At 31.8% G+C, this 13136-nt stretch overlaps 1 long non-coding RNA gene across 1 annotated transcript; it reads left to right on the top strand.

Annotated features, from left to right (window-relative positions):
- The first annotated feature begins 824 nt into the window (after window positions 1-824).
- On the top strand, window positions 825-11209 carry LOC110922593. Its single transcript, XR_002583286.2, has 5 exons — window positions 825-1059; window positions 6368-6423; window positions 8081-8212; window positions 9714-9904; window positions 10013-11209. It is a non-coding gene; the product is annotated as an uncharacterized LOC110922593 (long non-coding RNA).
- The last annotated feature ends 1927 nt before the right edge of the window (window positions 11210-13136 follow it).

The following is a 13136-nucleotide window of genomic DNA, read 5'->3' as shown; positions in this document are numbered from 1 at the left end:
AAACCACTCCCCTCTTTTCAATGATCGGGTAAATGGTATAGGACCCAAAGGAAGTTTCTTTGTAAACGGGGTTGAGTACGTGTACGGGTACTACCTAGTTGATGGGATTTACCCAGAGTGGGGGGTTTTTGTAAAATCGTTCACAAAACACGGTACCACAGATCCAAAGAGATTAAAGTTTAACAGGGTCCAGATGGCTGCACGTAAAGACGTCGAGCGAGCATTCGATGTTTTGAAGAAAAAGGTGGCGAATATTGGCAATTCCTTGTCGACTATGGGACAAGGATCAGATTGGAAACGTGATGTACACATGTATCATTCTTCACAACATGATTTTGGAGGATGAAGGTAGAGCGGTCGTTACCTACTATGATGACGATGACCCCCAACCAGGTAACGTAACAGACGAAGATAAAGCGGCAAATGAATTTTTAATAAAGTTATGGGATATACATCAGAACCTTCGAGCTGATTTGGTGGAACACGTTTCAACGATTCCTGGGTTCGAACCCGACGAAGACGACGAAGAATGACTGTCTTTTATTTTGATAATTATTATGTATGTTTATGTATTTTCTTTTTAAATATGTATGTTTATTTTTTATATAATTATAATTATAAAAAAATGTTAAAAATAATTGTTGATGTGGCATAATCACCCGCCCAGCCACGCCCAACCCAAGCCCCAACCATACCCCTTGAAAACTTGGCTTTGGGTTGGGAATATTCAAGTTACACGTGTCACCAAATGCCCAACCCAAGCCCCACCATACCCCATGGTCTAAATTTTCCATTAAACCCCTCAAACTACCACCTGGATCTGCCGCCTTCAATTCATCAGCATTCCCTCAGAAATCATCTGCATTCCCAATCAATTAAACCTCCTTCAATCAATTACCCTCCAACTACCGCCTTCATCAATCAATCAGCAACAAAACGGAATTACTAGCACCATTCGATCCCCCAACTACCATTAAACCTTTACATCTCAACAACAAAACAAAATCACCCATCTCTGCTGTTGCTCGTTGTTGCCGGAGAGAGAATCATCTGCAAAAGGTAATAAGCTAACCCAAACACGCCCTATTTATGTGAAGTTTACATCCTGTTTTGGTGATTAGTTTGCAAATCTGTTTTTGTGTTGGGGCTCGGCTTCTTGTTTACAAATTCAGTAGAGCCAAAAGCTCGTTTATTCTTATACACCTATCAATATCTATAAAAATTTGAAAATAATATATTTTAAAGGCGCCTAATGCAGGATGTCTGTATAAACTACAGAAAAAAAACAATTTATAAAGTAGCTGATGTTAAAATTTGGATTGTAAATTTAGGGGTGCAAACGAGCTTGACTTGAAAAAAAGCTCGAACGAGCCGAGTTTAAACGAGCTCGAGCCCGAGCCTAAAAACAAGCTTATTTAGTAACGGGCCCGAGCCCGAGCCTCGTTTATCGAGCTCGAGCCGGCTCGCGAGCCTAAACGAGCTTTCTGTTTATATATTTTTTATTAATATATTAACCATATATTTATATAATAATAATTACCATTTATATAAATATAAAAAATAACTAAATTATATGTATAATAATAATTATAATTAATAAAAATTAATTAATAAATACTAAACGAGTCGAGCCCGAGCCGAGCTCGAGCTTTCATATGTTAAACGAGCTCGAGCCTGGTCAAGCTCGGGCTCGGGCTCGGGCTCGGCTCGTTTGCACCCCTAATTGTAATCTATCTGTATATGCTTTAATATAACCCAAAACTACAGGAAAAAATAACTTATTGGCTTACAAGTTAATCCAAACACTTTTTTTTTAAATTCCTTTTCAAAAAGTCCTTTTAACAAAAGTCCTAGCAGGTATCAACGCATGCTCAGTTTGTTATAAACATGTAAAAAATTATTAGAAAACATTTAGTTAAATTTCAGTTAATCAAAATACAAATACAATTATCAAATTAAATTACCGAAACAAATTAACACTTAGGGGACTAGGGGTGGTTCACTAGTGATAGAATCTATCACTCCCACTATCCAATCAAGTCATGCCATGTGCACAACCAATATTCTATCACTAGTGATAGAAATGTAGGGGGGGTGGTATCACTAGTGATGGGATTCCAATGTACAAGTATTAATACCCAATGTACAAGTTAATACACATTCATTGATCAAGTTCAACGCGTTATACGTTTAACGCGTTTTCAAAATAACGCGTGTTGGATTGAGTGGCGGCGGTGTATAACGCCGTGGTAGAATTCATCACGGAAGAAAACGAAGCCACCCCGGGTCCTCTTAGTATTAAAACACTAGCTTGTATTCAAAGTAAAAAAGCACATATATGATCAATACAAAGGAAATTTACATCTGTTAATCTACCCTCCAACTATATGAATCCAGTAAACTAAAGTGGTCCATAAGAAGTTAAATACCAATCATCGAAACCCTAACATATTCTTGTTAGAACTCGTTTTAACCCGAACATCACAGGTACTCTACGATTTAATTTTTTCTTATCAATTTTTATTTGTAAATTGTTATACTATTTATCTCTTAAGGTTGCTATTAGTGTAATTTACCTTTTTTTATAGATTTTAATAATACTCTTTAAAAGCGACCCGTTGTATTAGTGTAATTTACCTTTTTTTATAGATTACTAGGTTATAATCCCGTGTATTACACAGGTTGAATAAATGAATTTTATATACCAAATAATAAAACATTATCTTTTTAAACGCCTTCTTTATTGCACGGGTTGAAGAAATGTAACTTTATTTATTAAATAATAGAAAAAGTAATATTTATAAGAACCATATGTATTGTACGATCTTTTTAAAAGCCTCCTTTATTGCACGGGTTGAAAAAATGTAACTTTATTTATTAAATAATAAAAAAAGTTATATTTATAAGAACCATATGTAAATTGTACAGGTTGAATAAATGTAATATTATATACCAAATAATAATAACAAATTATATCTTTAAAACCATTATATTACACGGGTTGAATAAATGTAATATTGTTTACCAAATAATAAAAAAAAATTTATATTTTTAAAAACCCATGTGTATTACATGGGTTGAATAAATATGATTTTAAATACCAAATAATAAAAAATATATTTAAAAAAACTAACGAATTTTTTTATATTTATAGTATAATAAGATTGAATATTAATTGTTATTTATTTAGTTAATATAAGATTGAAAAATCATATGATTGAATAGGTGGTAGGTTGTATGATGATAAATCAGTTAACCATATTATAATGTCATATGTTTTTAGTTATATATTTTTTAAATTATTTAAAAAAAATAGGACTTTGTTATTGTTAGTAAAATCAATGATTTTATATTTGTAATTTTATTTGGTATTATTTCATTAAAAAGTGCATATTATACATATGATTATAATATGCCTTAAGTTATTGATATCATTCAAAATGTTTTTTAATTTTATGTCTAGCATTATATATACTATGGTAAAAGTTTAAAGTTTATTAGAGATAACTACATTGAAAAGAATAAGAGTAAATTTGTATGTTACAAATAAAAAGTAGGTGTTTGTCAAAAGAAATAATAATTTTGGTAAAAGGAAACTAAAAAATGTAGTTGTTACATTACACGTTAGAAAATATAAACAATGAAGATAATATGATATAAAAATCAAATAAATAATATTATAAATCAGAAGTATACATTAATTATAAGTAATTTGAAATAAAAAACTACACATGAACAAAAGAATCTATAAGTACTTTTAAATCTTAAACAATGGATTTAGCACATATTAAAGTTTCGATTTTTTTAAATGACCACAAAATGTTTGTACTCTAAAGTTCAACTTCATTCATTTTGGTTTTTTTTCTTTCAATTGCCATACCGAGTGCCGATACCGTAACTAACCAAACTGATTTCGACCAAAATTGAATTTCCGCTCCATCGTGTGAGGGATTCTAGTACCTATTACTCTGAATTATATATTTGTTATTGTTATTAACCAAAATAAATTTCAATTGCCTTTCTCATATTAACTAAAATAATATTAACTAAATAATATTAACTAAAATAATATGGAACGTGTGTGGGTTATTTAATCGTGTGATTGTTATTAACTAAAATAATATTAATTAAAATAATATGAATTCTTATTAGATTTGATTAAATATTATTAATAATAAGAATTTGTATTAGATTAGATTTTAAATATTATTAATAATAAGAATTTGTATTAGATTAGATTAAATATTATTATTATTAGTATTATTAATAATTTTAATCAATTGAATGAGAGAATGACAAGTGTCCCAAAACAGGTTTCTTTTATTATATAGTATAGATACGATTTGTTTTTTTCTTAACAATTTTTATTTGTAAATTGTTATACTATTTATCTCTTAAGGTTGCTGTTAGTGTAATTTACCTTTTTTATAGATTATAATAATACTCTTTAAAACCGGGAGATTAAAATAATAATGTTAACCTGAAAGAAGATGAAGACCTTGGAAGTAATTTTTGGTTTGTTTTTCTGTTATATTCTAAAAAAAATAGCAATACATAAGCAAATAGAATTTGGCAATTTCACACAACATGTGCAGATGCAAAGACTATTTTCTACTGTCTAGTTTATTACCACGTTATAAATAAGCAACATGTTGTTTTATATGGTTGTACTCTATGCATGCATAGGGTGTTTTTCAAAAAAAATTGATTTTCTACTTTCAACCTAAAAGTCTTTTATCTTTTACATTTTAACCCCTTTGATTTTTTTTTTACTTTTAACTCAAAACTTTTTATCTTTTGCAATTTAACACAAACACTTTTTTAAGCTCAACTTTAGTCCCTCGTACTTTTATCTTTCGCAAGTTTTTCGTTTTATGTTTCGTTCTAAATTTGCGAGTCAACACGCCGCAACGTGCGTGTGGGGTTCAATGTTTTTTGTCTATTTTTCTCCGTTTGCAAAGTTCATCGCAACTTGCGGGTCCTATATTGACTTAGTTATTCTCTTCTATGTTTTACGTTACGGTCTAATTTTTCGCATTAACATGACGCAACGGGCGTGCGTGGTTCAACAATTTTATGTCTGTTTTTTCATTCGGTGTTATTTATTCCTTTTTTATCTATTTATCCTGGTATTGATGGTCGCTGGCAATGGTGTGGCATGGGTGCTACTTGGCACGATTTTACGAACGTATTTAACCTATTAAGTTTTTTACTAATCATTTGTTTCGAGTTTACCCATATACTTCCTTTACTTAAAAGAAACCATTTTTTACGTGCATATTTTTAGGTATTTGTCGGTATGAATTCGATTTGCTCTACGTTTCGACGTAAACTTTTTCTAAAAATGAGATAGGTCAAATATAATACGTTTTCGTATAAAAAACCATTTTATGTACGTTTCGGTATACATTCAAGTTGGTGTATGTTTCGACGTAAACTTTTTTTTTTTGGGGAACGAGTCAGGTCAAATATAATATGTTTTCGTGCTTATTTTATGAATGTTTGGTAAAATTTCGAGTGGAGTCAAATCGGGGTTTCCTTTTTCCCTTTTTTTAAGTTCTAATAAATCTCTTTTAATTTTACGTATCAACTTTTTCATTACATGTGTTACGTTTTCTATGTATGAGTCGGGTCACATATAATACAATATCATTGTACGATATAAATTTGATTTCCTTTATGTTTTGATCCAATCGCAATGCTTATATAGGTTACATTGAGTTCAATCGGGAAACGTCGAAACACGTGTTTTCATATGGTTAACGCATCACATAACATTTGGACTAATCCATTCGATGTTTGTGACGTACCTGCGCTGCAACGCGCGCGGGTCTTATTGCTAGTTATAACTAATTATATAATACTAATAATTTAATCACATGATTATATATTATGAATTAGCAACTGCTTTGTGCAGTTGCTAATTGTATGCCATGCTTAAATTGTATTTCGTGCTTGTCTTTGTTGCAACTTCTTCTGATTGGTTTGTAAATTTCTCATAAAATGTCAGCTGTATATTTACCCATATGTGTCCTGTGACTTATTAAGGCAACCCGTTGTTTTTGGGGAAAACCATATCCTCTTCTTTTTCATCTACACTCTCAATACACATATACAAACCTAGAGCGAGAAAGGCGATGTCCATGGTGATGAAGATACCGATGGTGGCGATGCTAGATCATCGGTAGTCACCGGAATCGAAACACCATCTTTTGTCTATGTTTGAGCAATTAATTTTGTTTATTTGCTGACGTTTTACCTATTTCGTCAAGTATGGGCGATTTCGTCTCTTGATATGTCTTTGTGTTAGGTTGGTTTGTCGTTGTTCTTTGCTTGATTTCTGATTGGTATGTTTCTGTTTTCATAGCCGCAGCTGCAAGCTTTTTCGACGAGCCACCACCGTAATGTGTGCAGCTATTCGAGGTAAATCTAACACCAATCTATTCGTTTTCTGATTTTGAACAAAAGCCCTAAGCGTTTAGTTGTTAACTGTAATCATGAGAAACGAAGATTGGGTTTGAAATATCGAGCGCTTTTAGGGTTCTATTGGGAAGATGATAGCTTGAACGAGTGGTTTAAATATTGTAAATGCTTTCTTAAAACTAATGTTCTTTACCACTATAATATATTCGTGAAAAGCATTTGGTTTAACCTAGCTAATATATACTTCACTTATAGATGCTATTATTGTATTTATTAATTTGTATAGGATCAAATACAAACACTTATGTTTGTAAGAACCATAAGAACTAATACATAAATGACAAGTGTTCTTCAATTAAAAATTAGTTTAGAGGTAATTTAGACCTTTTGACCCTATTTATTTATAATAATTGAAATTAATCATCAAACTATCCCTAAATCCATGCAGATTAATTCAAACCAAAATTTGAATTTTGTAACATGCAGGAACCACCAACAAAAAGAACATAAGCACACCCACATAAACGACATTAGCACAATCAAAAAAGGAACTTCCATTATTAGCACTCTCGTTTCAATAAAAAAGGAACTTCCATTATCAATGACCTTAGCACAATCAAAAAACGACATTAGCATAACATAAGACCATCTACATTATTAGCATTCTCATTTATATCATTTTATAACGAAGGACACATGTCACATAATGGTTGGTTCTTACAGTTATTACAAACATGGTGGTTTGTATTTGATTCCATACACTATTTGTAAAGCAACTATAATGTAGGTCATTCAGAGAATTAAAAGGTTTACACCCATTGATTAACTACATTTCTATTTTGTAGTCATGTAACTAATCAATGTGAAACATGAACCACAGGAAAATAGATATCATCATCTTGGTGCTATGTTGGTTCTTAAGGCTTACCAAAAAATTAAAGACAACCAAAGGTTAAAATAATCAAATAGTTTATTAATTAGAGTTATAAATAGAAAAAAGAAAAAACAAAGATTGAGATTAGAATAGACACAAAGTAAAAGTGATACCCTTGTAAAAATCTGATTAGAAGGGCTTATCTCCTTTAACTTGTTAATCGTCCTCTCTTCTATCCCCCGTAATGAAAGGTACCAAGTACCATTCAAAAAGAAAAAAAAAGGTACCAAGTACTGTTCAAAAAGAAAAAAAAAAGAAAGGTACCAAGTACCATTCAAAAAGAAAGAAATGTACCAAGTATCGTTCAAAAAGAAAAAAAAAGTACCAAGTATCGTTCGTAAAGAAGAATAAAAGAAATGTATCAAGTACCAACAACTGTCCCATCTAATCCTCTTATTTAACAGAGGTTTTACCTTATTTCACCTCGCTCCCTCAAAATCTCTCAGGATCCTTCTCTGTGGATCCTTCTCTGTTTCTGCTATATATATTTTTATTCTCGGATTTGTTATGTTTTCGTGACTCACGGTAACCAAAATGATTTTTTTGCGTTCACAATTTTAATATGTTCGTTTAGAGTCATTAGTATATATGCTTTGGGTTGTTTCGAAATTTTCGGCAACTTTTAGTAACCTGCAATCATAGAATGAAAAAGATAATAAAAAATTCGACCCTTGAAAATCTAAGTGTCATTAATATTTTTGTTGTATTTCACTTTTGTTGCAGTGGAAATTGAGTACATATTTCAAAAGAAATGAAACTTGTAAGCCATGGCGTTCGATTTCTATATACTTCATTTGCTTTCATTTCTAGCACCATGACGTTTCTCTAAGCTTTAATCGACGAGAACACTATCTGGTATGATTATTAATCTTATTATTAATATACACAATCTGATAATTAGTATTATATTTTATACTTGTAATTAAAATGTGTAAAAACTTTTATTTAATATTTTATCAATTGCATGCTTACTTTACTGTGACTACATACTTTATATAGATAATAATGTTTTCTTTTTTTGGTTTTTTGAAAAGGGAAATTTGTACAAGTCTTTGTTTATCCAGTATCTTTTATTTAAACTATATGAAATTAAATACAATCTTAAACCACAATTACTAGTTACTTTCAAAACGCATGACCAAACACCCTTTATGACAGTCATATATAGAGGCTTATTACCTTGAGTTCACAACATTATATGAAATGTTTAAATTCCCGCCAAATCATTAGATGTTATAAATGTTGCAAAATGGAAATACCCATATTGTTCCTCATAGGATTCATATAACCGCTCAAAATTTAGAGCTACCTTTAGATTTTAAAGGTAAAGATAACTTCTTGACGACCCGTACCCGTACTTCTTTAACTGTGAAAAGCAATCAATTAATAATGCTTTAAGGTCGTATAAATGGTATGTGGAACGCATATTAAAATTGATCAAAATGTCTAAAACCAAAACCATAAAATCCTAATCCAAAATCTATCAGATAAAGCTTTTTAAATTTCATTCACCCTCAAAATACATCAAACATTCTGGTTAAATTAGTGCCAGGCTTCCTTCCTTCTTCCTTCTTGTTAGAGCATAAGTATGACCTTTCTTACTTAATACGGTAGCCTTTCCATACATGTAAAAAGTGTACCAACATAAAAACCACATGAAAATTTGTGTATGGGAAAATTAAGCAAGATATACAACACATGGTAGCCTTTCGATAATAATGAACTCAACAAGCTTGCATAGGTTACATAAAACAAGCGCTCCATTAAAGGTGAATCGGACACCCAATGAACACCAAACGCGGAATCGAACAACGGACTGAATATGGAATCAAACACCAAAGAACTAGAAGAGAATGTGGATCGAGCCAAGAGAGAACACCAAACCTGGAATCGGACAAATCGAAATCTGGAATCCAACCAAGAGTGAACACTTCCAATCGCCGATTGAACTTGAATAGTTGGGTAGCTGATTGAAATCGAAAAGTCGGGATTTTGCATCTTGTGTGAATAATTTGATAATATATTCTCGATTTTGAAAGGGGTAATTTTGTAATTTAGATAAAGAAGGGGAAATATGCAATTTTTAGTTTGGGTTGGGTAAATATGCAATTGTAAAGCATTTTAAGGGGAAATATGCAATTATCCCGAACAATAAAGGGTCGGAAATCACTTTAAAAACCATGGAACTAAGTTGACATAACAAAAGCACAACCATTGAGCTGCTGCAAATTTTGTTGATATTCACATGAAGTAAATATCTTAACTTAAACCGGTGGCGGTAGACTGATGTGATAGGAACCGACTTTCAGTTTTAAGAATATGTATAATGTTGGTTAATAAAGTATTTGTGGTGCAGAGTTCACTTGTCTGAGTTGCCACAGAGTGATGGACGCCCCTGTTACTACGCCATGTGCACATAATTTCTGCATCTCATGTTTGTCGTATCAATCTTCTAATTCTGAAGCTAGAGTGTTAAGGTCACGAAATAATTCTATGAAATGTCCTTCATGTACTACGGACATTTTTGATTTTTTGCATAAGCCACAGGTAAATGGGCTAATCTAACTTATTTATCTACTATAATATGTTTGTGTGTTAGAAGTTTCAATTTAATTAACTAAACAAGCATAACAATTTGTTGTCTTGTTTTGGCAGGAGAATACAGAACTAAGGACGCTTATTGATTCATTTCAGAGACGACAAAAAAATGTTGTTTCCGAAGGTAAAATGTTGAAGCCTCTCATATTATGATGGAAAATTATGATGGATGATGATAATAATCTTAATCAACTCATCAATGAAACATATGGAAATCCATGGTTGGCTTTGGCTGAGAGTTCGTCTGGATACCGGGCTAAAAGGAATAAGGTCAAAGTAGAAGAAGCATTGGATGATGATAATAATCCTAATCAATCCTAATCAACTCATCAATGAAACATGTGGAAATCCAGGGTTGGCTTTGGCTGAGAGTTTGACTGGATGCTGGGCGAAAAGAAAGAATGCCAAAGTAGAAGAAGCATTAGATGATGATAATAATTTTAATCAATTCATCAATGAAAAATGTGGAAATCCAGGGTTGGCTTTGGCTGAGAGTTCGACTGGATACTGGGCTAAAAAGAAGAAGGCCAAAGTAGAAATAACAAATAACAATTTCAATTAGATGACTTTTAGTGGGTTCAATCACTTGGTTCACATCATTTCCATTAACAGAAGGTCTAATGGGCTCTCCTTTGTCTTGGACCGTACCATTTCAAGACGGGAAATCCCGATCATCACACAAGGAACATGGCAAGAACAAAGGACTGGCCATTTTCGTTATGTGGCAGCAGATGTTTATGTTCGTTCAATTAGGATACCTAGTACCGTTAATACCTTTAAAGAATTTCGTAACCGCATCTTCATTAGGATGGGCCTTAATGTCAACAATGATCAAATATGTTTCACCTACGCATCATATGTAAGGAACGAAAGCCGAAGGCGCAGAACGGTTCATCTTCAGATCTCTGACGATCCTACTTTTCGTACGTATTAGAGGACTGTGGGTGCCAACACACCGGAATATGCTAATTGTATCTATCTTGAACTAGTCAATCCGTAGTTCTTTATGTGATATGTGTCAGATTTACGGTTGACTTTTAGGGAACTATACACGGGTTTGTCCCGCCTGCTGAAATTCTTCGACATGTTGATGATAATCCTAGTGTTCTGATAGGGAAAACATGGGAAGCCGACAATAGCTTAATCTGATTTATCGAAGTATGTTGTGAAAAAACTAGATTAGTGTTTAATGTAATGCTAAGTACAAATGTTGATTGTAAATTTTGTGTTATGTTATCATGCAATCCATGTGAATTTGCTTATTTTAGTTCATCTTTAAAGTCGTTAACATGGCGTTATGGCCCGCCGCAAAACAGGGAGGTAAATACTAGTTATTATTAACTAGGGTTAAGACCCGCCCGCGTTGCAGCATGGATACATCGTAAACATTGAATGGATTAGTCCAAACGTTATATGATACATTAACCATATGAAAACACACATTTCGACGTATCCAGTTGAACTCGATGTAACCTGTATAAGCATTGTGATTGGATCAAACGTAAAGTGAATCAAATTCATATCGAACAATCATAACGTATTATATGTGACCCAACTCATACATAGAAAACGTAACGGGTATGAAGGAAAATATGCACATGTAATCGAAAGGGATTAATTAGAGCTTTCGAAAAAAGGGAGAAAAAGAAACCATAATTTGACTTCACTCGGTTCGAAACAAACTTTACGAAACATACATAAAATAAACATGAAAACATATTATATTTGACATGAATCATTTCCCAAAACTTTAACGTAGAACAACTTGAATTTATATGAAAACGTACATAAAATTATAAAAATATGCATGTAAAAATGGTTTCTTTAAACGAAAACGTATTATATTTGATCTGACTCGTCTATAAAAAAAATTTACATCGGATGTAGAACAAATCATATTTATACATACCCATACATAAAATATGCACGTAAAAAATAGTTTTTAAGTAAAGGAAGTATAGGGGTAAACCGAAACAAAATATTAGTAAAAAATTTAATAGGTTAAAAACGTTCGTAAAACCGTGCCAAGTAGCACTAATGCCATAACCACATCGACTCTTAACATCGTAAAAATAAAATATATAAAATGATAAAAATTACACTAAACGAAAAGCAGACTAAAATCGTTGAACCACGCACACCCGTTACAGTGTGTTAGGCGAATAAATTAATCAGAAACGTAAAACGTAGAAAAATAATAACTTAGTCGATCCAGGATCCGCCCGTTGCGGCGAACTTTTCAAAATGGAAAAATGGACGCGTTGCGACGAGTCTGTCAAATATGAAAAATAGAGCAAAAAAAGTTGAACCTCACATGCACGCTACGACATGTTAACTCGCAAAATTTAGAACGAAATGTAAAACAAAAAACTTGCGAAAGATAAAAAGTATGGGGGACCAAGGTTGTAAATAATAAAGTGTTGTTTTAAATTACAAAAGATGAAAAACTTTGAGTTAAAAGTAAAAATTTCAAATAGGTTAAAATGTAAAAGATAAAACTTCTAGGTTTAAAGTGAAATATCAAAGTTTTTTTTTTTTTTTTTTTTTTTTTAAAAAATTCCCCAAACTTAGGGTACAACTCCTAATACATAAAAAAGTTGCTAATTATATATGGAATAATAATAATAATAATTTGTTTTTCAAAATATAGAGTTTAATTAGTTTGCAACCAATTTGCCAACTTGGCAACAATAAAAGTTGACAAGTCTTCAAAAATATACTTTTCTTTTTATAATTGAAACTATCGTTATTATATTATTTGTTTTCTTATCAATTATAAGAATATACTATGAATTATATAAAACAGGTGGGTGTCATGAGATGAAGGTGGGGAAATGATGAACATTCCTTCTTGGACATAAAGGCAAGATTGACAACTATGAGATTGGAGAAAGAAAAAGATTTTCCCTCTACAGCCTGTAAGCAATTTATTTTAAAATATTAATAACAAATTTAGTTATTTTAACTACTTTCACAATATCTTTTTAACGGCAAATTTCTTTTATTCATGTCGACTGTGGAATTTGAACCCAAGACCTTCCTCTACTATGGTGTTTAAAGACTTTGTCTTTGCCAATAGACCACCACCTTATTTGCTTCACAATATATTAGTTTAAAAGTTATGTTGTGTCAAGTGAGGCTAGCTCATTTGATAAAGACTCTTGTCTCTTAATAGGAGATC

This window comes from Helianthus annuus, chromosome 15, assembly GCF_002127325.2.
Source record: "Helianthus annuus cultivar XRQ/B chromosome 15, HanXRQr2.0-SUNRISE, whole genome shotgun sequence".
NCBI lineage: Eukaryota > Viridiplantae > Streptophyta > Magnoliopsida > Asterales > Asteraceae > Helianthus > Helianthus annuus.
The sequence above is the reverse complement of the archived record's forward strand: the minus strand, read 5'-3'. Positions and strand labels throughout refer to the sequence as shown.